The sequence below is a fragment of the Hylobates moloch genome, unplaced genomic scaffold (assembly GCF_009828535.3).
Source record: "Hylobates moloch isolate HMO894 unplaced genomic scaffold, HMol_V3 SCAFFOLD_2, whole genome shotgun sequence".
Classification (NCBI taxonomy): Eukaryota; Metazoa; Chordata; class Mammalia; order Primates; family Hylobatidae; genus Hylobates; species Hylobates moloch.
This window is the reverse complement of record NW_026652277.1, coordinates 152,115,281-152,137,796: the sequence shown is the minus strand read 5'-3', so window position 1 is coordinate 152,137,796 and position 22,516 is coordinate 152,115,281. Positions and strand designations below refer to the sequence as shown.

The window sequence follows — 22,516 nt, the reverse complement described above, 5'->3', positions numbered from 1 at the left end:
TCAGCCCGAAATCTCCTTAAGCTGATTAGCAACTTCAGCAAAGTCTCAGGATACAAAATTAATGTACAAAAATCACAAGCATTCTTGTACACCAATAACAGACAAACAGAGAGCCAAATCATGAGTGAACTCCCATTCACAATTGCTTCAAAGAGAATAAAATACCTAGGAATCCAACTTACAAGGGATGTGAAGGACCTCTTCAAGGAGAACTACAAACCACTGCTCAATGAAATAAAAGAGGATACAAACAAATGGAAGAACATTCCATGCTCATGGGTTGGAAGAATCAATATCGTGAAAATGGCCATACTGCCCAAGGTAATTTATAGATTCAATGCCATCCCCATCAAGCTACCAATGACTTTCTTCACAGAATTGGAAAAAACTACTTTAAAGTTCATATGGAACCAAAAAAGAGCCCGCATCGCCAAGTCAATCCTAAGCCAAAAGAACAAAGCTGGAGGCATCACGCTACCTGACTTTAAACTATACTACAAGGCTACAGTAACCAAAACAGCATGGTACTGGTACCACAACAGAGACATAGATCAATGGAACAGAACAGAGCCCTCAGAAATGATGCCGCATAGCTACAACTATCTGATCTTTGACAAACCTGACAAAAACAAGAAATGGGGAAAGGATTCCCTATTTAATAAATGGTGCTGGGAAAACTGGCTAGCCATATGTAGAAAGCTGAAACTGGATCCCTTCCTTACACCTTATACAAAAATTAATTCAAGATGGATTAAAGACTTATATGTTAGACCTAAAACCATTAAAATCCTACAAGAAAACCTAGGCAATACCATTCAGGACATAGGCGTGGGCAAGGACTTCATGTCTAAAACACCAAAAGCAATGGCAACAAAAGCCAAAATCGACAAATGGGATCTCATTAAACTAAAGAGCTTCTGCACAGCAAAAGAAACTATCATCAGAGTGAACAGGCAACCTACAGAATGGGAGAAAATTTTTGCAACCTACTCATCTGACAAAGGGCTAATATCCAGAATCTACAATGAACTCAAACAAATTTACAAGAAAAAAACAAACAACCCCATCAAAAAGTGGGCAGAGGACATGAACAGACACTTCTCAAAAGAAGACATTTATGCAGCCGAAAAACACATGAAGAAATGCTCATCATCACTGGCCATCAGAGAAATGCAAATCAAAACCACAGTGAGATACCATCTTACACCAGTTAGAATGGCCATCATTAAAAAATCAGGAAACAACAGGTGCTGGAGAGGATGTGGAGAAATAGGAACACTTTTACACTGTTGGTGGGACTGTAAACTAGTTCAACCATTGTGGAAGTCAGTGTGGCGATTCCTCAGGGATCTCGAACTAGAAATACCATTTGACCCAGCCATCCCATTACTGGGTATATACCCAAAGGAGTATAAATCATGCTGCTATAAAGACACATGCACACGTATGTTTATTGCGGCACTATTCACAATAGCAAAGAGTTGGAACCAACCCAAATGTCCAACAACGATAGACTGGATTAAGAAAATGTGGCACATATACACCATGGAGTACTATGCAGCCATAAAAAATGATGAGTTCGTGTCCTTTGTAGGGACATGGATGAAACTGGAAAACATCATTCTCAGTAAACTATCGCAAGGACAAAAAACCAAACACCGCATGTTCTCACTCATAGGTGGGAATTGAACAATGAGAACTCATGGACACAGGAAGGGGAACATCACACTCCGGGGACTGTTGTGGGGTGGGGGGAGGGGGGAGGGACAGCATTAGGAGATACACCTAATGCTAAAGGACGAGTTAATGGGTGCAGGAAATCAACATGGCACATGGATACATATGTAACAAACCTGCACATTGTCACATTGTGCACATGTACCCTAAAACCCTAAAGTATAATAAAAAAGAAAAAAAAAAAAAAAAAAAAAAAACGCTAATGATTACTTAAGACTAGTATCTGGGAATGTTAGGGCTATATTTTCTGATCTATATAATATTAATTTTGCCAACAGTACTTGGTATTCATGGTATGATTACTGATCGATAGGTTGAATTTTTCATATACCATAGGTAACTAGAGTACACTGGCTAATTATACTTGGTGGCTATATCAGTGGTAAGTAGAAAGCTCCTTTTGTTTTCATCTTTATTACTAAGAATATATCTGAAATTTATTAGTGCTCATTTTCTTAGAATAGCAAAGAGATTTTCTTCTGATGAAAGAATTTCTTATGGAATCGTCATAGCTATCAATGATCATAATCTAAAAATATATTAAGCTGAATTTCTATTAAAAGTGTACTGTATCCTAAAAAAAAGTTCTTTTTATATACTGTCAGTAATATGTGTTTGTTTTAGGTAATTTTCTCATATTTTCTTTTTTTTTTTTTTTTGAGACGGAGTCTCGCTTTGTCACCCAGGCTGGAGTGCAGTGGCGAGATCCCGGCTCACTGCAAGCTCCGCCTCCCGGGTTCACGCCATTCTCCTGCCTCAGCCTCTCCGAGTAGCTGGGACTACAGGCGCCCGCCACCACGCCCAGCTAATTTTTTGTATTTATTTTTAGTAGAGACGGGGTTTCACCGTGGTCTCGATCTCCTGAACTCGTGATCTGCCCGCCTCGGCCTCCCAAAGTGCTGGGATCACAAGCGTGAGCCACCGCGCCCGGCCTATTTTCTTAAAAAATATAATTTTTACAATGATTCTAGCTAATTGGATTCCAGTTTGCTAAGGTTCAACTACATACTAATATTTCAACAATTCTACAAATGCATAATTTGTGAATTGCTGGGTTTGGGGAAAAGCTCTGCAGTGAAAGACACTAAATGCAGTGCAAAAACTGAAAGCATTGTAAGAAGGAAGATGCTGTGGTTTTACAGATTATATATTCCTGACACACCTGAAGCCTCCCTCCCATGTCCTACCTGGAAACTCCCTTGGAGTTGTGATTCTTGTTCCTCGCGCATCCCCTTTAACTCCTCCTTTAAGATGATTCATGGCCAGGTGTGGTGGTTGACGCCTGTAATCCCAACACTTTGAGAAGCCAAGGTGGGTGGATCACTTGAGGTCAGGAGTTCGAGACCAGCCTGACCAACATGGCAAAACCCAGTATCTATTAAAAATACAAAAACTACCTGGACTTGGTGGTGTGCACCTGTAATCCCAACTACTCAGGAGGCTGAGGCACAAGAATCACTTGAACCGAGGAGGAAGAGGTTGCAGTGAGCCGAGATCACGCTACTGCATTCCAGCCTGAGTGACAGAGCAATGTCTCAAAAAAGAAAAGAAAACAAAAAAAAAACAGAAAACAAAAACAAAAAACAGAAAACAAAAAACAAAAGACCATTCATATGACAGACAGAGGCTCTTAATCAAATTTCTTACCTAATACAGAAATGTCTTGAATGCATTCCTGAAAGATAACAATCCAGTAGGAATGTTAATCCCTTTCATTATAGGAAATGCCTTATGTCATTGAATATTTCTTATGTCAGACAATTATAACTACTATAGTCCTTCAGCCACGAAATAGTCAATTATTGACACTACTTCTGGCAGCTGGAGCAACTCAGATTATGAATGCTAGTTCCTCTGCAGACTTCCCAAGTCTTGTTCACCTAAAACCTTTCCTTATCCAGTTAGGGGGTTGTTGAAAATAATAAAGCCAAAGACCGTGCAATGCTCCTTATCATCTCTAGACAAAATATCTCTTAGAATGCATAGCCTACCTTGTCTTACATGATAAAGCATCCCAGACTAAATTTATATTTCACATAGATGGAAGTAGTGCATTTTCCATTAGGAAATGGAACGGTAAGGATGGATTGTTCTCAGGTACCCACCTCCAGAGACACTATCCAAGAAGCCACACAAAACACGTCTTAAACGGACAACATTCCTCTTCTCCTTGTAGGGTGCTTAGCAGAATCCTCAGCTCACAGGATGAATAAATGGAGACTAAATGACGCACAAATAATCACACACAACCATCAACACGCGGAAAGACAGCAGGATGGCCAGACCCCAAGGTAACAAACAGGTAAAATTTGCATAATTAGGTCTTCAGGTGTCTTTAGTTATGAAATGTGTCTGATTCACCTGGTGATTCTGGGCGTCTTAAGCTGGGTCTGTTAGAAGCCAACGTGGCTCACGTTCTGCCAATCCACTGGGTTTTTGCTCTGCTGGGTATCATTAACCAACCAGTTTGATAGGAGTGCTTTGTTTTCTGCACTGATGAAATTTGTTTTCTGAGCTGCCTGAACAAACAGGTTATTTAAGCCATTGTGTGGAGAAGGTTGGAGGTGGTTTTTGGAGAAGACAGATCTCTCTTCCAAGGAAGGATTATTATGTGGTTGCAGTAAGAGATGAGAAATTATTCTCTTGATGTCCACATGTCATTGAGGCCACAGCAGGGCAGGGAGGCAACCCTTCATATTGATGTGAATGGTGCAGTGTAACTTATCCAACCAGTTTCCCCTGAGGAATTTCTCAGCCAAACACTTCCTAACCTCTCTCCTTCCTTATGTATCCCTAATAGATTGGAGTGGGGGAGGGGTGGCGCTGACACTGAAACCTTCAGTGCTTGTTAGGAAGACATCTAAAATATTTTATTTGTGGGCAGTAAAATGAAGTAAGAAACCAGGTTGCCTGGTGGGAAAACCATCAGCTTTTGAATCATCAAATTTTGAATCAAATCCCAGTTCTGCCATCATTAGCTTCATAACCTCAGACCCGCTCTGCATCTCGATCATCAACTGTAAAAGACTGCTGTGAAGTTTAATAAGACACCTAGAATAGTGTCTAGTGGTGTCCAAAGTGTGGCCTGGCCTAGGACCAGTATCTGCATCACCTGGAAACTTCTTAGAATTGCAAATTCCCAGTCCCATCACAGACCTAATGAATTAAACTGGGACGGAGAGAAGATAGCAGCAACCTGGGTTTAACAAGCCATCCAGGTGATTCTGATTCACAAGAAAATTTAAGAACCCCTGGCCGGGTATACAAAAGTCCCTCAATAAATGGCAGCTGTTCTATCATATTAGTGTAGTATTTTACAGCTTACTGATTTGCTTTTTCATTCACATTACCGTCTACTTTGCTCAGGTTTACATTCCCTTTGACCCAGTAATTCCACTTTGCAGAGTTTTCCTGAGGAAATAATTAGAGATGTTCAGAAAGATTTATTTGAAGAATTAATCATGCACATGAAAATTTAGAAACTAATGTCAAATGAACAATATGAAACTGGTTTAATAAATTATGGCACACCTATATGATGGAACACAGTGCAGCATTTTAAAATCATATTGTAGGTCAGTGTTTGTCAGAGCAAGCTCTGAGAATCACCTCCATCAGACTCTTCTGGGGTGCTTCTTCAAAAGGCAGATATCAGATTTATGAGTCTCCAGCTGAGATTATGAATGAGAATCTCTGCGAGTGAGAGACTTTAGAATCTTTATTTCCCACATGCTCCCAGGTGAGTTGTATGCACCCAAAAGTTTTCAAATAATGTTTTAGATTAATAATAATATATGGAAGATATTCATAGTGTATTATTGAGTGAATGAAAGTGTGTTTTAAAGCAATATTTACAATATCTCAATAATATATGCACCATAGCCATATATGTAAAAAGACCAAAATACATATGCTAAAATGCTAAGTAATTATTTCTGGACAGTAAGATGGCAATTCTGGTGATTTGTTTTCTTCTGTTCTGAGTGTTTTGCATTTTCTGTAATGTATAGCTTTTCCATGAGAAAAGTAAAACCAGATAATAGTGCACGTGTCATTAAACTATGGAGTGGGAACTTCATATTTTATTAATTTTTTTAAATTTTTGATTTCAGTAGAGACGAAGTCTCACTAGGTTGTTCTCAAACTCCTGGCCTCAAGGGATCAATCCCAAAGTGCTGAGATTACAGGCGTGAGCCACCATGCCTGGACTGCTTGAGAAGTGAAGGCTAAGATAAATCCAGAATTAAGCTGTGTATTAGTCTGTTTTCACACTGCTATAGAGAACTGCCAGAGACTGGGTAACTTATAAAGGAAAAAAGTTTAATTGACCCACAATTCTGCATGGCTGGGAAGTCCTCAGGAAACTTACAATCATGGCAGAAGGGGAAAGAAGCCTGTCTTACATGGTGGTAGGCAACAGAGAGCATGTGAGGGTGCAGGAAAAACTATCATTTATAAAACCACCAGATCTTGTGAGAATTCACTCACTATCATGAGAACAGCATGGGGGATACCACCCCCATAATCTGATCACTTCCTTCCCTCAACACGTGGGGATTACAATTCAAGATGAGATTTGGGTGGGGACACAAAGCCTAACCATGTCAGGCTGTAAACAAGTCCTCCTCATCTCTGCCCAGGGGATGCTAAGGTAGTCAGCCATTCATTAGGCAATGCAGGTGACTGGGCATGCTGCTGACCCCATCGTAATCCCTGGATAATCACTGGGGGCAGAAAGAAAGGAAATTAGAGCACTATTGACCTGGCACAGAAGTTATGGAGCCTTCTGTGGACTTCCTTTATAACAGGAGAGTTGCCCATCTTTCATGGGTGAAGTCCCTTAAAATACGTAACAATTTCATCTTGGAGTTTGTGTTTTGTAAGTGAAGTCCAGAAGGACAATGGAACAGGGGGTGAGGAGCTTCCTCATCCACTCTCATTATCTCCCACCCCTCCACTCTCTGCTCCCTAACCTCCTTCCAGTGACTACAGCCATTTGGTCAGGCAGGGGCCTGGGCCTGCAGGGGGCATGGAAGCTGGGTGCACACACCCCATGCACCAAGTGGCTGGGCAGGCCTGAGCTACCTGAGACCATCTGCACTCACCCTGTGAATACCCCTGTATCAAAGAGAGCATGAAATTAAATAGCAAGTAAGAGACCCCATGACAGGCCAAAAGAGAAAGAAAGGAAATCTTCCACCCCTCCCCTTACCACCACCCCTGCTTTTTGAAGGGACTTTGAGGGTTTTTTTGTGTGTGTGTTTTCACTTGGGCTCTGCAAATTAAGGTAGCAGTCCAGATAAGGACTTAGGGATCGATGCACACATATCAAAGAAATGAACAGAGGGCTTATCGGAAGAGGTTCCTCCCTTGGTTAGTCATTTCTGGTCTATCTGAGAAAACTGATGTACTCCAGAAGGGTGTATCCCTAAAGGCACCACAATGTAGAATAAATTGTGTGGTTAAGTCAGGAGTATTTTCTCAGAAGGGAGTCTCTAGTGATTATAGACCAGGACACAGCCCTATTTAATTATATGCAGTACAAATAATCATTCTAAATACTCTTTTCATATATACATGAAAGAGTATTTCATATGTGCATATATACACATATATATGAAGCCAGGACTAATTAGAGAAAGTATCAGGAGTGTGACAGACAAGTTCTTCAGCTTTTGCTAAACAAGATTGAGAGGAAAAACATAATTATCAAAAAGAGCTGAGTTCACCTTTCTTTCTAGAAATTATCTTTCCAATAGCTTTCTCTTGTTCTCATTTTGAGAAAAGAGTTAAAAATAAAAATGGAAATAATGAATTTCGCTTTGTAGAAAGCACACTCTAGCACTTTGTTCATTAGCATCTGGAAAGTCCAGGGCACTCATGCACAAATTACAATGCAAATGCTTATTAATGAAAAATCTACAATATGCATGTTTATAAAAATCAATTACACTTCACACCAATTTCTAAATTACTCCCACAGAATTAAAAAACATTTTAAGTTTCTAATACATAAAAACTCAATTTTACTGCTCCATGGAAGTGAGAAAAATTCATTAAACTCCTGAGTCCTGCTGGTTGTCTTGGTGAGGGCCAAAGAGAGTTTAGTAATTACTCACATGTGGAAAAACGGGTGTGTATGTGTTTGAAGGAGGTCTCTTTTGGACCCAAACCTTGACCTGGTTTCCCCAAATTTCATGGACTTCTTGTCTTACTCTAACAAAAGAATTAGCCAGGGTCCTCTTTCCTATTTAGTATAGATACATATATTAATAAAATGTGTCCAGTTGCAAAGAAAATGATGTAGATTAAGGAGTTGGCTTAAGGCATAGCTCTGCTTCCTCTCAGGGTTAAGACACAGCTCCATGGCTGGATCTGGCTGAAAGACCGGTGGAATAAGATTTCCAGACAGTTCTCCCCTTGGACCCAGGCAAATGGTATCCTAGCCTGAGGTGCCTGCTTTAGTTTTAAGAGGAGAGAGACCCATGAAGCCAAAGAGACATGCCCACCTGGAACCAAGGCACCCCCTTCTAGTCCGTACTTTGGGTACCTTGAACTCTGAACTTTCTCTCCCAAATACTCTAGCCCTTCCACAGCCTGTGTGGGCTACTCTTCAAGTCACAGCATTACAGCTGTTAACTGCACTCCTAACCTGAGAAAGTCCCAAAGGCAACTCTTTGCAGGCTCCTGCGTTGCAGCTGCAGTGTTCACATACACATGAGTGTGCATGGGGGTCAAGCTGCAGGACTGAGCAGCAGCTAAGAACATAAAAGGGGCAAACTATGAGTTGGAAGGATGGAGGCCTTCATCTGTACTCTTGCACCGTCTGCAAATGTCAGAGATGGATCTGCTGCCAGGAGACCACATGTGCAAGGGCCTCAGTAACCTCCTAGGCAGAAAACATCTTAAAGGAAGAGGGAATGAAGGGATGATTGTGAGGGCAGCATAGGGTCTACCCCTTAAATTTCTCATTCATAATGATGTGAAACTCAGCCCACTTGAAGCTAAAACTTATTGAATAGCATTTGATTTAACATAAGAAATGTTCACTAGGCCGGGCTTGGTGGCTCACATCTATAATCCCAGAACTTTGGGAGGCCAAGGTGGGCAGATCGCTTGAGGTCAGGAGTTCGAGACCAGCCTGGCCAACATGGTGAAACCCTGTCTCTACTGAAAAATAAAAAAAAAATTAACTGGGTATGGTGGCAGGTGCCTGTAATCCCAGCTACTCAGGAGGCTGAGGCAGGAAAATTGCTTGAACCTGGGAGGCGGAAGTTATAGTGAGCCAGGATCGCACTGCTGCACTCCAGCCTAGGCAACAGAGTGAGACTCCATCAGAAAGAAAGAAAACAAAAGAAAGAAAGAGAGAGAGAGACAGACAGACAGACAGAAAGAAAGAGAAAAAAAAATTCACTAAACTGCCAAAGTTCCCTGGCCTTTTACATATAATTAAATCTTCTGGAGATTGCTCCCTGTGAGATATTGAATATCCAGCTGTTTAAACCTATGATGTGGCCAACTAATACTGCCAGAGAGGACAGATGCCACGCTAAGACTGAGTGAGTCCACTATCAGTGGTCTCCTCAGTGCTTTTCTTGCTAAGCACAAGGATATCTCTCTGCTTGCCTGAAGTTTCACCTGCCATTCTTTGAGCTGAACTGATAGCAGCTGAAACATGGGACCCCAAATTTCAAGCATTGGTTAAGCTGAGAGCAGAGATGTTCTTCTCAAAGGCAGTGTGGAGGCAGACATAGGCATGGAGAAAGAAGAGTGCACAACTTCATAAAAGCACTCAGTACCTGAAGGGCACTCAAACAAAACGACAGGAAAATCCCAGAAATGAGAAGGAGGGGCAGAGACAACCAGGCCCCATCCATAGACTTGCCCACCGCAGACCCTGTGAATCTGTATAATTTCGGTTTAGGTTTAGTTGCTTTAATTGGCTGAGAAATGAGGCTCTCTATATGGAAGGAACCACAAACAAGCATTTTTTAGTGCATTAAAATTTTCACCATATTGAAATAGGCTCATTTTTGGTTTCTTTCCTTTTAAAAACGTATGTGGTGTTTGGGAGCTATATCTCAGAGTCATCTATGTGATAACGTCACTTTTATGTTAACAGTCATTTGGTACCAGGAGTATTTTTTGAATAATTTCTTCGTTGAGATATAATTCATATACCATAACATTTACCCCTTTAAAGTGTACAATTTAGTCGTTTTTAGTATAGCCACAAAGTTATTCAACTTTCCACACATCTAGTTCTTAAAATGTCTATCATCACCCTAAAAGTCCCATTATTCATTAGCCCTCACTCACCATTCTCCCTCTCCTCTCAGCCACTGAGAACCCGTAATCTACCTTCCATCTCTATGGATTTGCCTGACCTGGACACCTCATACAAATGGAATCATACAATATGTGGCCTTTTGTGTCTGACATTTCACTTAGAATAATGTTTCCAAGGTTTGTTCATTGTTTATAGCATGAATCAGTTCTTCATTCCTTATTATGCTGCATAATATTCCATTGTATGAGTGTATCACGTTTGTTAATCCATTCATCAGCTGACGCACATGTGGGTTGTTTCCACTTTTTGGCTATTATGAATCATGCTGCTATTAATATTCATATGGGTATTTGTGTGGACATATGTTTTTAATTTTCTTGGGTATATATTAAAAAGTGGAATAGCTGGGTCATGAGTGTATTTTTTTTGTATCTTTTAAAATCTTAAAAAGGGGAAGATGATGTTTCAAACGATCATCTGAATGTTGGGTTTCCACCTTCCACCAGGAAGTCATATGGTATGAGTATGATCTCTCCTTCTCTTGGCTAATGAAAAGTTCTACATCCCGTAGAAACCACTGGTTGTTGAAACGAATCTGAACAGATCTTTCTCTCTCTCTCTAATTTTCTTTCTTTTTTTATTTTTAGCAAATTCTCCCAGATCCTGAAATGTATCTTTTGATAGAAATGACTCTGGTACTTTCCCCAACTTACTTTCTATGGAGCACATTCCTAAAACAGGATTTGTATTTAAATATTCCTCCTTCTAAAAAGTATTAAACAGTAGTAAGTTCTGCAACGTTGACAATGGAAACCTGGCAATGTGCCCTTGTTTGACTATTAAGGAATTGCTTCCAAGTACCACAGGGCCTTGAAGACCAAAATAACACAATTACCTGGAAGGTGAACAATGGCAACTTACCAGGTGTGTTAAACACTTTTTTTCCCAAGAAGATCCTTTATTCCTTCTGAATGCACATCAAGAATGAGAGAATACATAAATCACATATTTGTTAATAAGATGTGCATTGCATTTTTGTCCGTGTAAGCAGCTGACTTGATTGTACACCAACTAGTTGAAAATGAAAAATTAAGTCACAGGGGCCACTTAGCATCAAGTCATTTAAAAATAATAATTTCATGTTATTTTTGGTAGACTTTTCTCCCCTTAAACTTGTTTGTAGACATAGCTACAGTTTGAAGAAGAGAATGCTTCCTCAAAAATGTGCTACATTGATAAGTTATGCCATAAAGAGGCAGAATCTATTTTTGACTTTTGAATTTGACTATTGTAACTGATATTTCTCACTTTCCATGTGTGTCATCATAGGTTTTTTCCCTGTAGATTTTTTAATCCTTTCTGGTTTTTCCTTGTTTTTTTCATGTTTGACCTCGTAAGTCCTGAATCACCAATTTCACCACTTGTGATTGTTTTCAAACTAATGTATTTCACACATATGTTTCGGGGATACATCCATCAGGAGAAATATGCAAGTGCCAGTACAAAGTCATCTTTCTAATTTGTTAATGCATGTCTGAAAAATACAGAGAGTGTGAGATGAGCCTAAAAATAACTTGAAACAGAAGGCCGAAAAGCAAGAGGGAGAGAAAATACACATAATAAGTAGTTTGTTGATTCTTTTCCTCATAAACTAACCCACATGTCACTGCCTGCTATGGGGTTTGTCTAGTGCGTGCACTTTCACGCTTACACCAGTGGAGTTCCAGGCCACTAATTCTCAGGATTCATGCTTGTCAGTATTCATGCTTGTCATGCATGCAGCATGTTCATTTCCTGGCAACCCTTCTAAGAGATGGAATATTGTAGCCTCATTCTAATCACAAGTTTCCTCGGAAAAATTCCTTGGATGCTGTGCAAACCACTCAAATTCAATCTTTCAGCAGAGATCACTGAAATGTATGACATCTGCAATTATGATTTGTATTTGTGGTCCTTGTAATTTGTATGAATATCAAGCATCCAACATGTCAGAAAGAGTTTGCTGTGTAAACAAAGGCACCAATGAGGTGTAGGCTTGGGCTGCATACAGAGCTTTGCACACGCCACTCTGCGTAGCAGAGAATAGGGTGACACAGTCTGTGTTTTTCTCAGTTCAGCTAAGCAGACATTAGTAGGCACAGTGAGCTCAAGACATGGAGGGATTATAAGAATAACTTGTTTCTGAGAAGCACAGGAGATAAACTAAAAAAAAAGGTCTATTATAATAGAGCAGTAGATACATAAAAAGCTGCTGTGGTGGTATAACCTGTGCATATACATTATTAGAAAACGAGGAATTTATTATGTGGAAATAATCTGAGAAGATTTCATTACAGGGTTAATTGCTAAGCAGACTACTGTAGGAACTATACAATTTTGTTTGTTGAAGTAAAGAGAGAATGTCTTTTGAACTGTGGATGAAGAGTAAAAGCAGAAGGGTAGAAAGTAGCCAGGCATGGTGGCTTGCACCTGTAGTCCCAGCTACTTGAGAACTAAGGCGGGAAGATCGCTTGAGCCCAGGAGTTTGATTCTGCAGTGAGTTATGATTGCACCTATGCACTCCAGCCTGGAGACAGATACTCCAGTGCAGTCAAGTGCAGTGGTGTGGTCTCGGCTCACTGTAACCTCTGCCTCCCGGGTTCAAGCAACTCTCGTGTGTCAGCCTCCTGAGTAGCTGGGACTACAGGTGCACACCACCATGCCCGGCTAGTTTTTGTATTTTTAGTACAGACGGGGTTTAACCATGTTGGTCAGGCTGGTCTTGAACTCCTGACCTCAGGTGATCTGCCTCCCAAAGTGCTGCGATTACAGGTGTGAGCCACTGCATCTGGCTGAGATCCTGTCACTTAGAGAGAAAAAAAAAATGGAAAGTAGAAGGCCCTGGCAATGTAGTTTGAAATTTAAAACTCATCTATCCTACAAGTCTCCTCTAGTTAAAGGAGGTCATGTGACTTAATTCTGGTCAGAAAGTCAGCAGAATCCTGCTAGGTGTCAAAGTGAGACAACTTTGCTATTCCCATGCAGAGGCAGGTGTGGCTGGCCCTGACCTTCCTCGGCTCATTCCTGCCTGGAAGGGCATGGCAATGGGGTCTGAAGCTGCAGTGGCTCTTCCAACATGAGGGAAAGGCCAGAGAATCTTGCAATGCTGCTCACAACATCTGGGTTCTCTTTTTGAATGTGAGAAAAAGAACCTTTCTTACTTAAAAGTCAATTTTTTTTATTTTTGGAAGCCAACCAAATTCCTAATTGATATTCTTAGGTGGGTTTTTGGCCAGGAATAAGCTGCTTATATTATAGCTGTATTTGGTAAAAACAAATTTTAAAATAAAAAGTGCACATGATCATAGAATTACTTCATGAGAAAGCCATGCTTTATATCTTTCAAGTGTATTCACTTGAAGAATCACAATACAATAATTGTATATCTCCATTTCATAATTTGTGGCTAAAAGTAGATTTCCTGATCTTTCAGCCACATTTGGTCCATTAAGCTTCACTGTCTCAGACAAGCACATCTAAAACCCTCTGCATGGCTATGAATTTAATGTTAGCTAGGATTTCAAAAGACAGGTACATTTACAGTGTCATTTATTTTCCTTTAGTTTCTCTTCCAACCGCGTGAAGTAACCTATTTCTGCTGGCTTTATTTTTTTCATATTTAGAAGATTATTTTATCCACTCCAAAATCTAAGCTTTTTACAGTGCCTTCTCAAATTTTATGAAATAAAGGTGGTTTACAAATTCATACTCCCTAAGCCCTTCAAGAATTGCTTTCCACCAATTCTAGTAACTATCAACACTGGGCAGGGAGAAGGAGAGCATATCTTGAAGGCTGGCAACTTTTGTCAGAGCAGGCATAGACTATGAAAACCATAAGGAGGCCAGGTGCTCACGCCTGTAATCCCAGCACTTTGGGAGGCCAAGGCAGGTGGATCACTTGAGGTCAGGAGTTCGAGACCAGCCTGGCCAACATGGTAAACCCTGTATTTTTAGTCTCTACTAAAAATACAAAAATTAGCCAGGCATGGTGGCAGGTGGCAGGTGCCTGTAATTCTAGCTACTTGGGTGGCTGAGATAGGAGGATTGCTTGAACCCAGGAGGCGGGGGTTGCAGTGAGCTGAGATCAAGCCACTGCACTCCAGCCTGGGCAACACAGTGAGACTCCATCTAAAAAAAAAGAGAGAGAGAGAGAAAACCAGGGGGAACCATTTGGGCTAATGGATCCCATCACTTGTTTGTTCTCAAAAGCTTTGGGGGCACTATTTAAAAATAAAAAGTCTGAGATTCATCTCCAGACATTCTGATCCAATATATCAGGAATAAAGGCCAGAAATATGTATTTTTATTTTATTTATTCCTTTATTTAAGACAGGATCTTGCTCTGTCACACAGGCTGGAGAGCAGTGATGCAATCATGGCTCACTGAAGCCTCGACTTCTCAGGCTCAGGTGATCCTCCCACCTGAGCCTCCCAAGTAGCTGGGACCACAGACGCACACCACCATGCCTAGCTAACTTTTTTATTTTTTATAGAGCTGGAATCTCACTATATTGCACAGGCTGGTCTTGAACTCCTACTCAGGAGGCTGAGGCAGGAGAACTTCTTGAACCTGGGAGGCGGAGGTTGCAGCGGGCTCAAGTGATCCTCCTGCCTCAGCCTCCCAAAGTTCTGAGATTATAGGCATGATCCACCATGCCCAGCAAAATACATATTTTTTAATCTTTCCAAATACTCATCCAGGTTTGAGGACCACTTACCTACTCTAGCGCTTCCCCAAATGTGCACACAGCGCAGCTAAGGATCTTGTTAAAATGCAGATTCTGTTTCAGTAGACCTCAGGTTGGCCTAACAAGTTCCCAGGTGATGCCCATTCTGACAGTTTCTGAAGCACACTTAGAACAATGAGGATCTAAGCTGCACCCTACCTCTATACTTTTATGCTACAGAGAAGAAAACTGAGACTGGGAGAAGTTAAATGAGTAGTCCAGATCATACAGGCATGCAGTGGCAGCATGAGGATTAGAAAGCAGGTCTTTCAATTCCCAGTCCAGGCTCCTCTGCGATATTACACTGACTCCAGCAAAGAGCAGCCTGTGAGACCTGTTGGTGTTGATGAGGACTGAAGAACATGAAGCTGCTTTGGTTCACTCTTTTGTTTTATTATGGGCCCTTTGAATAGCTCATGATCTCATTTTCCACCCCTCTTCAACTTCTCTCTCCACCTCGTATCTAACCAGTGGTGTGCTGGTAAATGCTTAACTACTGACTTTCTGGAGGAAAAAGAAAAAAAGATCTGATTTGTGACGTTTGCTGACCTCCATGGTATAAATACTCCTACTATGGTTAACATGAAGCTGGAAAAAGATGCACACAAACAACTCTCATGAAGTAGTGGAGGCCAGCTCCTGCACACCATTGCATCGACGTGTGCATTGCATTGCACACATTGCATCCTCTGCCCCAGGGCTGAAGCCACAGGTCAGGACATTAGCCGGGTTCCAGCCTGACTGCAATGAGTTGGTACTTGGCTAGAAGAAATAACACTATTGCTTTTTAAGCAAGCCAACCTCTAGTGTAACTGGTAAGATATACTGATTGTGTATGCCTTAGGAATGCCAATACAAAGAAGAGAGGAAAGATCATGGAAACAGCATCTGCTCATAAAATAACTGAAACCTTTAGAGACCAAAAACAAGCAAACAAAAATCAACAGATAAATCCCAAAGTGGACAAGTGTACAGAGAGATGCCTTTACTTAGTCAGAATACAATCAAAGAACACTGGATCAATTTGGAATTCAAGTCAACATTATTGGCTGGTTGCTTCCTGTGTTCGGGACATTTAGCGAGGCTCTTGCACCACAGGTTTTCTTTCCATGGGGTCTTATTGTAATTTTTTTTTCTTCTCCTAGTAGAAACTACTTCTGCCAGGAGATTCACTGGGGAAGATAAGACAAACAGTTTCCTATGCCAGTGCAGAAGTGACTGCATTCCATTTGCCACTGTCCACCAGGTATTAGGTTGGTACAAAGCAATTGTGGTTAATGGGGAAAACTGCAGTTACTTTTACACCAACCTAATAATTTATATTTTTAAAAGAAAAGTTTTGCTATCAAAAGAGATTCATTATAGTCAGCAAATTATACACTTCTAGAAAGAGACTACACACAGTCATGCACAGCAGATGACATTGTACTGAACAATAAAGTCTATACTACAAAAAGTTTACATTGTTTAGACATGTCACATAAAGTAGTGCAAACAACGCTATTACTCTTATTTGTTAAAAATGGTTATACATTGCATAGAAGTGTTATTTTCCCATGTAATTAATGAACAATGAAAGTAAAGTACAAGAAAAATAAGAACAATAAATATAGATTTTCAACATGGAGGAAATTCAGGTATCATAAATATTTCTATCAAAAATGGCCTTGTTATACAAAAATTAGCCAAGTGTGGTGGCACACACCTGTAGTTTCAGCTACTTGGGGGCTAAAGTGGGAGGATCACTTGAGCCTAGGAGGTCAAGGCTGCAGTGAGCCGTATTTGTGCCACTGCACCCCAATCTGGGTGACAAAATGAGATCCTGTCTCAAAAACAAACAAACAAAAAATGGCCTTGTGTTTCCCTTAGTTTTCTATTCTCACCTGGTCTCTCTCCCTATTAAAAATTCCTTTTACCAATAAGAAACATTCTCCTCACCCACCACCTAAATGTTTTTACCACTCACTAACTCTCTTGGGGAAAGAAAAGAGTAATTCTTTCCCATTATCTAATTTAGTAAATGGTGCCTAGGATCAGAAACCAGGCTGCTGCAATAAGGTGGATTGTTTTTCTCTTATTATCAATCCCTGTCACTGTGACCAGCCAAAAAGGTAATGAAAATCCAAAGATAAATTTTGTTTGAACTGCGTTTAGCAAAACTAAGTTAACAGATTTAGAAGCAGATAACCATTATGTAATAATCTTATAAGACATATAAGAAAACCAAATATGAGAGCCGAGGCGGTGGCTCATGCCTATAATCCCCGCACTTTGGGAGGCCGAGGCAGGCGGGTCACTTGAGGACAGGAGTTCAAAACTAGCCTGGCCAACATGGTGAAATCCTGTCTCTACTAAAAATACAAAAGTTAGCTGGACGTGGTGGCACACGCCTGTAATCCCAGCTACTCAGGAGGCTGAGGCAGGAGAATCATTTGAACCCAGGAGGCGGAGGTTGCAGTGACCCAAAATCATGCCACTGCACTCCAGCCTGAGTGACAGAGCAAAACAAAAAACAAAAACAAAAAAAACAAAAAATATAAATGAGTTCAAATATCTTCATATAGGGATATCAAGATACTAAATTGAAAATTCCTTAAAGGTTTGTCTTTAACTTACCTGGTAAGTCCTAGACCAGTGGTCCCCAACCTTTTTGGCACCAGGGACCAGTTTCGTGGAAGGCAATTTTTCCACAGATGGGATTGGGTGGGTGGGATGTAGGGGATGATTTCAGGATGAAACTGTTCCACCTCAGATCATGAGGCATTGATTCTTGTGAGGAATGCGTAACCTAGATCCTTCACATGCGCAGTTCACAATAGGGCTTGCGCTCCTTTGAGAAGCTAATGCTACCACTGATCTGATAAGAGGCGGAGCTCAGGCTGTAATGCTTGCCCACTGCTCACCTCCTGCTGTGTGGCTTGGTTTCTAATAGGCCAGAGACCGGTACTGGTCAGCGGCCTGGGGATTGAGGACCCCTGTCCTAGATGTTTGATATGGTGCCTACAGAATGCTAGTGTAATTCAAGAGTCGATTTTAAGCAATATTTCTTGGCCATTATAGGCAAGATCCTGAGCAAGGCATTACAACTACATGTAATTCAAGAAATATAAAATAACCTATTCTTTTTTGTTGTTGTTGTTTTTGAGACAGAGTCCAACTCTGTCACCCAGGCCAGAGTGCAATGGCACGATCTCGGCTCACTGCAGCCACCACCTCCCAGGTTCAAGTGATTCTCCTGCCTCAGGCTCTCAGGTAGCTGGATTTACAGGTGCACGCCACCATGCCTGGCTAATTTTTTGTGTTTTTAGTAGAGACGGGGTTTTGCCATGTTGGCCAGGTTGGTCTCAAACTCCTGGCCTCAAGTGATCCACCTGTCTCGGCTTCAACCTATTCTTTTTGAACACCAGAAATATGCCAAGGATTTGTTTTGAGCCATAATCTAACTTTGAATCTAAGGTAGGACGACTCAGTTGGCTTAGAATATAGCTCTAATAAAGTATTGTTCATTTATGCATCCCTGACAGTAAAAAAGTTTGTGAATATCTTGAGCACTAGAGAGATAAATGAGAATGTGTGTATATAAAATCCAACCTCAAAATGAGAACACAGCCCTGAGCACAGGTCCTGAACAAAAGGCAGAACATCTTTTTGTCAGCCTCACACTTCCTCTAAACCCCAATTTAGAATAGGTTTGGTATGAAGATCAAAATAGATTAACTGTACGGAGAATCTGTTAACCCAAAATAGATTAACTGTATGGAGAATCTGTAAACCCAAAACACCATAAAGGTGTAAAGTGGTATAATTATTATTAATATATGTTTTTACACACCAAAAACCACAGAGTCGGCTTCTGTACAGCTCACAGGGTGAAAAGGTCTGTTTCTTCTTCCAGAAAACATTAAAATTGGTCAATATATGACTTCTTAATCTTCTTATGGTTAATTCAAGTGAATTGTAATTTTCCTCCATGGTAAGAGTTATATTTTCCCCTTTATTTCTGGAATCTTTTTGCTTTTCCTTTCTTCTTTTTCTCTGTCTCTGTATATGTCTCTGTCTTTTTGTTTTTTAAACAAACAGCCTCCTTTCCACAGAAAGCCTAAGGGTCATTATTATTGTTGTTCAAGGGGAAAAGTGGCTCCCAAATGTCAGGCTCAATTCTCTGGCTTTCTTCCTCTTCCAATCTTTGTCCCAAGATGCCTCACTGCATTGTTACTGTTCCAAAGTAAAACCAATCAGTTCTTTAAAAATCTTCTGAATGCCCATAATTTCATGTACTTAGTTTACTATCAGTCACTACATTATACAATTTTAATTTGGTAAATTTAATGTGACAAATTAATTTGACAAATTTAATGTGATGTTCAAAACATCTTGAGCTATGCAATTCAAAATAATAATTTGGATAGGCCTTAGTTTACTTTTCCCCATTTTTCTCTAACAGTGTTCAACAATTTCGTATCTGCCAAATCTGAGAAAATTCTTCATAAAATTTCAGAGCTTTTGAGCCTCTTTGAAGTGGCAATATCCACAGGGGACCCGATGTGCTCAGTTAACTTGCTAACTTGACCCTATATCCCTGCGTACCCAGACCTCTCTATTCGTTTCTCCTGGGCGAATCCCACCTCAGCCCCCAACTCTGAGTAGCTCAGACTACAAGCACATGCCACCATGCCCGACTGATTTTTGTATTTTTGCAGAGACAGAGTTTTGCCATTTTGCCCAAGGTGGTCTCAAACTCCTGGGCTCAAGTGATCCAGCCTCAGCCTCCCAAAGTGCTGGGATTAAAGGCATGAGCCATTGCACCTGGCCTGTTGGCCAACTCTTAATAGCAATTCTTCTATGCTATGGTGAAATAATCAGAAAAGACTACATCCCTAAATATTTTGGGATGCATTAATCACTGTCTTTAACTAATAAATTAATTGAATGCGAAGAGTCCATTCTAAAATATAGGGGAATTTTATCCTTCAACACAGACTTTCTACAGTAGTATTCAAACAGATTTTGAAGTCTTACATTACAAATTAGAAAGTAGAAACACATTTCTAATCTGATATTAAAACATTTACAGAGGAAATAATTGAAAATGTCTTACCAGATCACTGTAAGAATTGGCAGTACTAGGTAGTCCTCCTGATTTTCATTCCAGAATTACAACGATAAGAAGGTAGATATTTTTAAGAGAACTAAACAGTAAGTTAATCAGCTATAGTATTCTCACTTTTTTCCCAGAAGCTTTTTCTCATTATCTCATTTACTTTGGGGACCAATAACTTGTCCCCTTTTTGCAAACATGGGCAGAAACAATGAATACTTTTTCATTTTGTCTCTAATGCTAAACAGTAGCTCCTTGAGGCTAGAACTACAGATCCGTTCTCTCTCTAATCCCCAGTTCCTACCACAGTGACTGGTAATAACTTTCAGTAATTATGTGCACGATGGACATTTCCTTGTTAGCTAAATATTTTACTTATTTCGATTGTAACCTGTAACTTTTATAGAATCCTTGCAAGGTGACCAGAAAGCTCTTTTTTGAGGAGCATAATTCTTGTTTGTGCTACTTTTTTACTCATGTCTTTTCCTAGTGATGATATTGTCTCTCCAGCACTCTCTCTCCTCCCCTCAACCCCTCCTTCTCCATCCCTGTTTTTGTAATCTCTTTATCCTAAATATAAGCTACTTAATATAGATAGAAAATAATTTTCACAAAGGCAAAAGTTCCTTAAATGCATTACTTTTTTTCTGAAATTTGTGACAACGGCAGGATTCTTAGTAGAGCTAGCAAGCACCACTTACAGTTCTTAGGCAGAGAACCGAAGCCAAAGGACATCATCTGTCATGGAGAAAGACCCAATAGGGGAGAATATTCCCAAAATTCACATCATCAACAGCAGTATGAAATGAGAGTGATGCTAAGAGTCTGACATATGCCAGCATGTAAGGGCCAGTCACACTAGTGGGTGTCAGAGGTTACTTCTTCATTCATAGCTAAAAAGTGGAAGATGATTCATATGTCTTTGCTACTGATGTAAACAAAACATGGTGGGTGGACAGCACCCCCTGAGGGAGATGGAGATGCGGGTGAACGGGTCGATAAGGAAGTCACTCTGCCAGCCTCCTCCTTCTTCCCAAATGTGCACAAACTGCACCTTGTAAGGTGTCCAAGGACAATGACTTATTCCACAGCAGGTGCAAACATTCAAGATTTCAGTGAGTGTCAACATCAAATAGCTTAGGTGCTGAATCTAAATTCCACAATCTGTCAACCTGACATTGTCCTTTCTTCAGGTGTTTATATGGCCCCGGAAAAAGAAATAGTTCCATTACATAAAAGGAACTACAAAAATAATGCACCCAAACTCCAGAGAGCACTTACAGTCTTGCATCATTTTGCAGTAGTTTCAGTTTCAGATCTGTATAGAATGTTGACCAGGGATAAGGATTAACAAATCTTAAATATGAGCATTTTGGGTCTTTTATTTCCTTAATTTCATTGAAAATAGCTGTGTCATTGACACTTTTTAGGCATATCATTATATGTATGCTCAGAGTTCACTTCCAAGAGAGTAAAATATGGCAAAGGATCATTTTATCTTTTTATTTATACCCAAATTTTGTAGATCTCATATGACAATTGATTTCTACTTTATCTGGTTGTATGATGAGGATGAGTTATTTTTTAAAAACACAACTGTTACTTATAACTTAAACCCAATTTTGGCTTCATAAGAATTGTCCTTCTTTCAGGCTCATATTTATGCTAACAATTGTCACCACCATAATGGAGGAAAAAAATATTTTAAGGACAAGAATGTTACTTGAGAATAAGTGAACACCCCCTGTGACCTGGCATTTCTTGGAAGAAAGGAAGGTGGTGTGACATGCCCCTCTCATTCCGATGTCCTCTAGAAAGGGCTGTCATTCACAGTTGCCTGGGCAAGGCTGAGCAGGACGCACATTTGGTGACTCAAAACGTGCAGGTAAGAGTAACTGGGGTGGAACGATGCATGGCCACCGTTTCAATTATGTTGGGCTATCAAAACTTTCTTAGGCAAAAGATTAAACATGTTTTTCACCAATTGTAATAGTGCTTATTTTTTTTTTAAATGAGCTATTGTTGGTGCCTGTTTCTCAGAAACATAACTTACTGTAAGAATCCACACACAGGCTTAGTCACACAGCCCACCCCTCCTTTGTGCGTTTCAGATGAACAAGGGGCGTGTCTGCAGAGCATTTGCCACTGAGTCATTGCACTCCCCACACAGTGAGCGATGAGCAGTAAGTGACCAGGAAGATGACAGAATCCCATCATTGTTTTGGTATTTAGAAACTAGTAAACAGTGAAATCTTGTTTTAGCTACAAATAAAAACAAAAATATTCCATTCCTTTCTCTTCTTGAGGGTGTGCATAGGTGGAAGTGAATGTACTCTTGTATAAGGACACATATACCTCGTTATTCAAATAGGTATGAGGAGACTCCAGAGAGCTGTGTTCTTAATATCTATGTAGGAATAAGTAGTAGTTGCCAGATAGGGTTATTACCAAGGAAACCTAAGGCTGAAGTATATAAAAATCTGCCCACTGATGACTTTGTTTGACTTTCGGTTTTCTCATTTTAATTACAGGATGCTCTGTAGCCTTACCATCCCTTAGTCTTTTCTCTACAAATATAGTATTCATAGTAATTCACTTAGTTTTCTGTGACATTGAAATGAAAAT

The 22,516-nt window shown here is 40.2% G+C and overlaps 1 long non-coding RNA gene across 1 annotated transcript in view; it reads right to left on the bottom strand.

The window, feature by feature from the left end:
• Positions 1-20,697, bottom strand: part of LOC116476069 (uncharacterized) — a 66,520-nt gene extending 45,823 nt beyond the window's left edge. Inside the window, exon 1 of the long non-coding RNA XR_009210800.1 lies at positions 20,532-20,697. This is a non-coding gene — a long non-coding RNA (uncharacterized LOC116476069). The remainder of the gene's footprint in view (positions 1-20,531) is intronic.
• Positions 20,698-22,516: the final 1,819 nt, after the last annotated feature.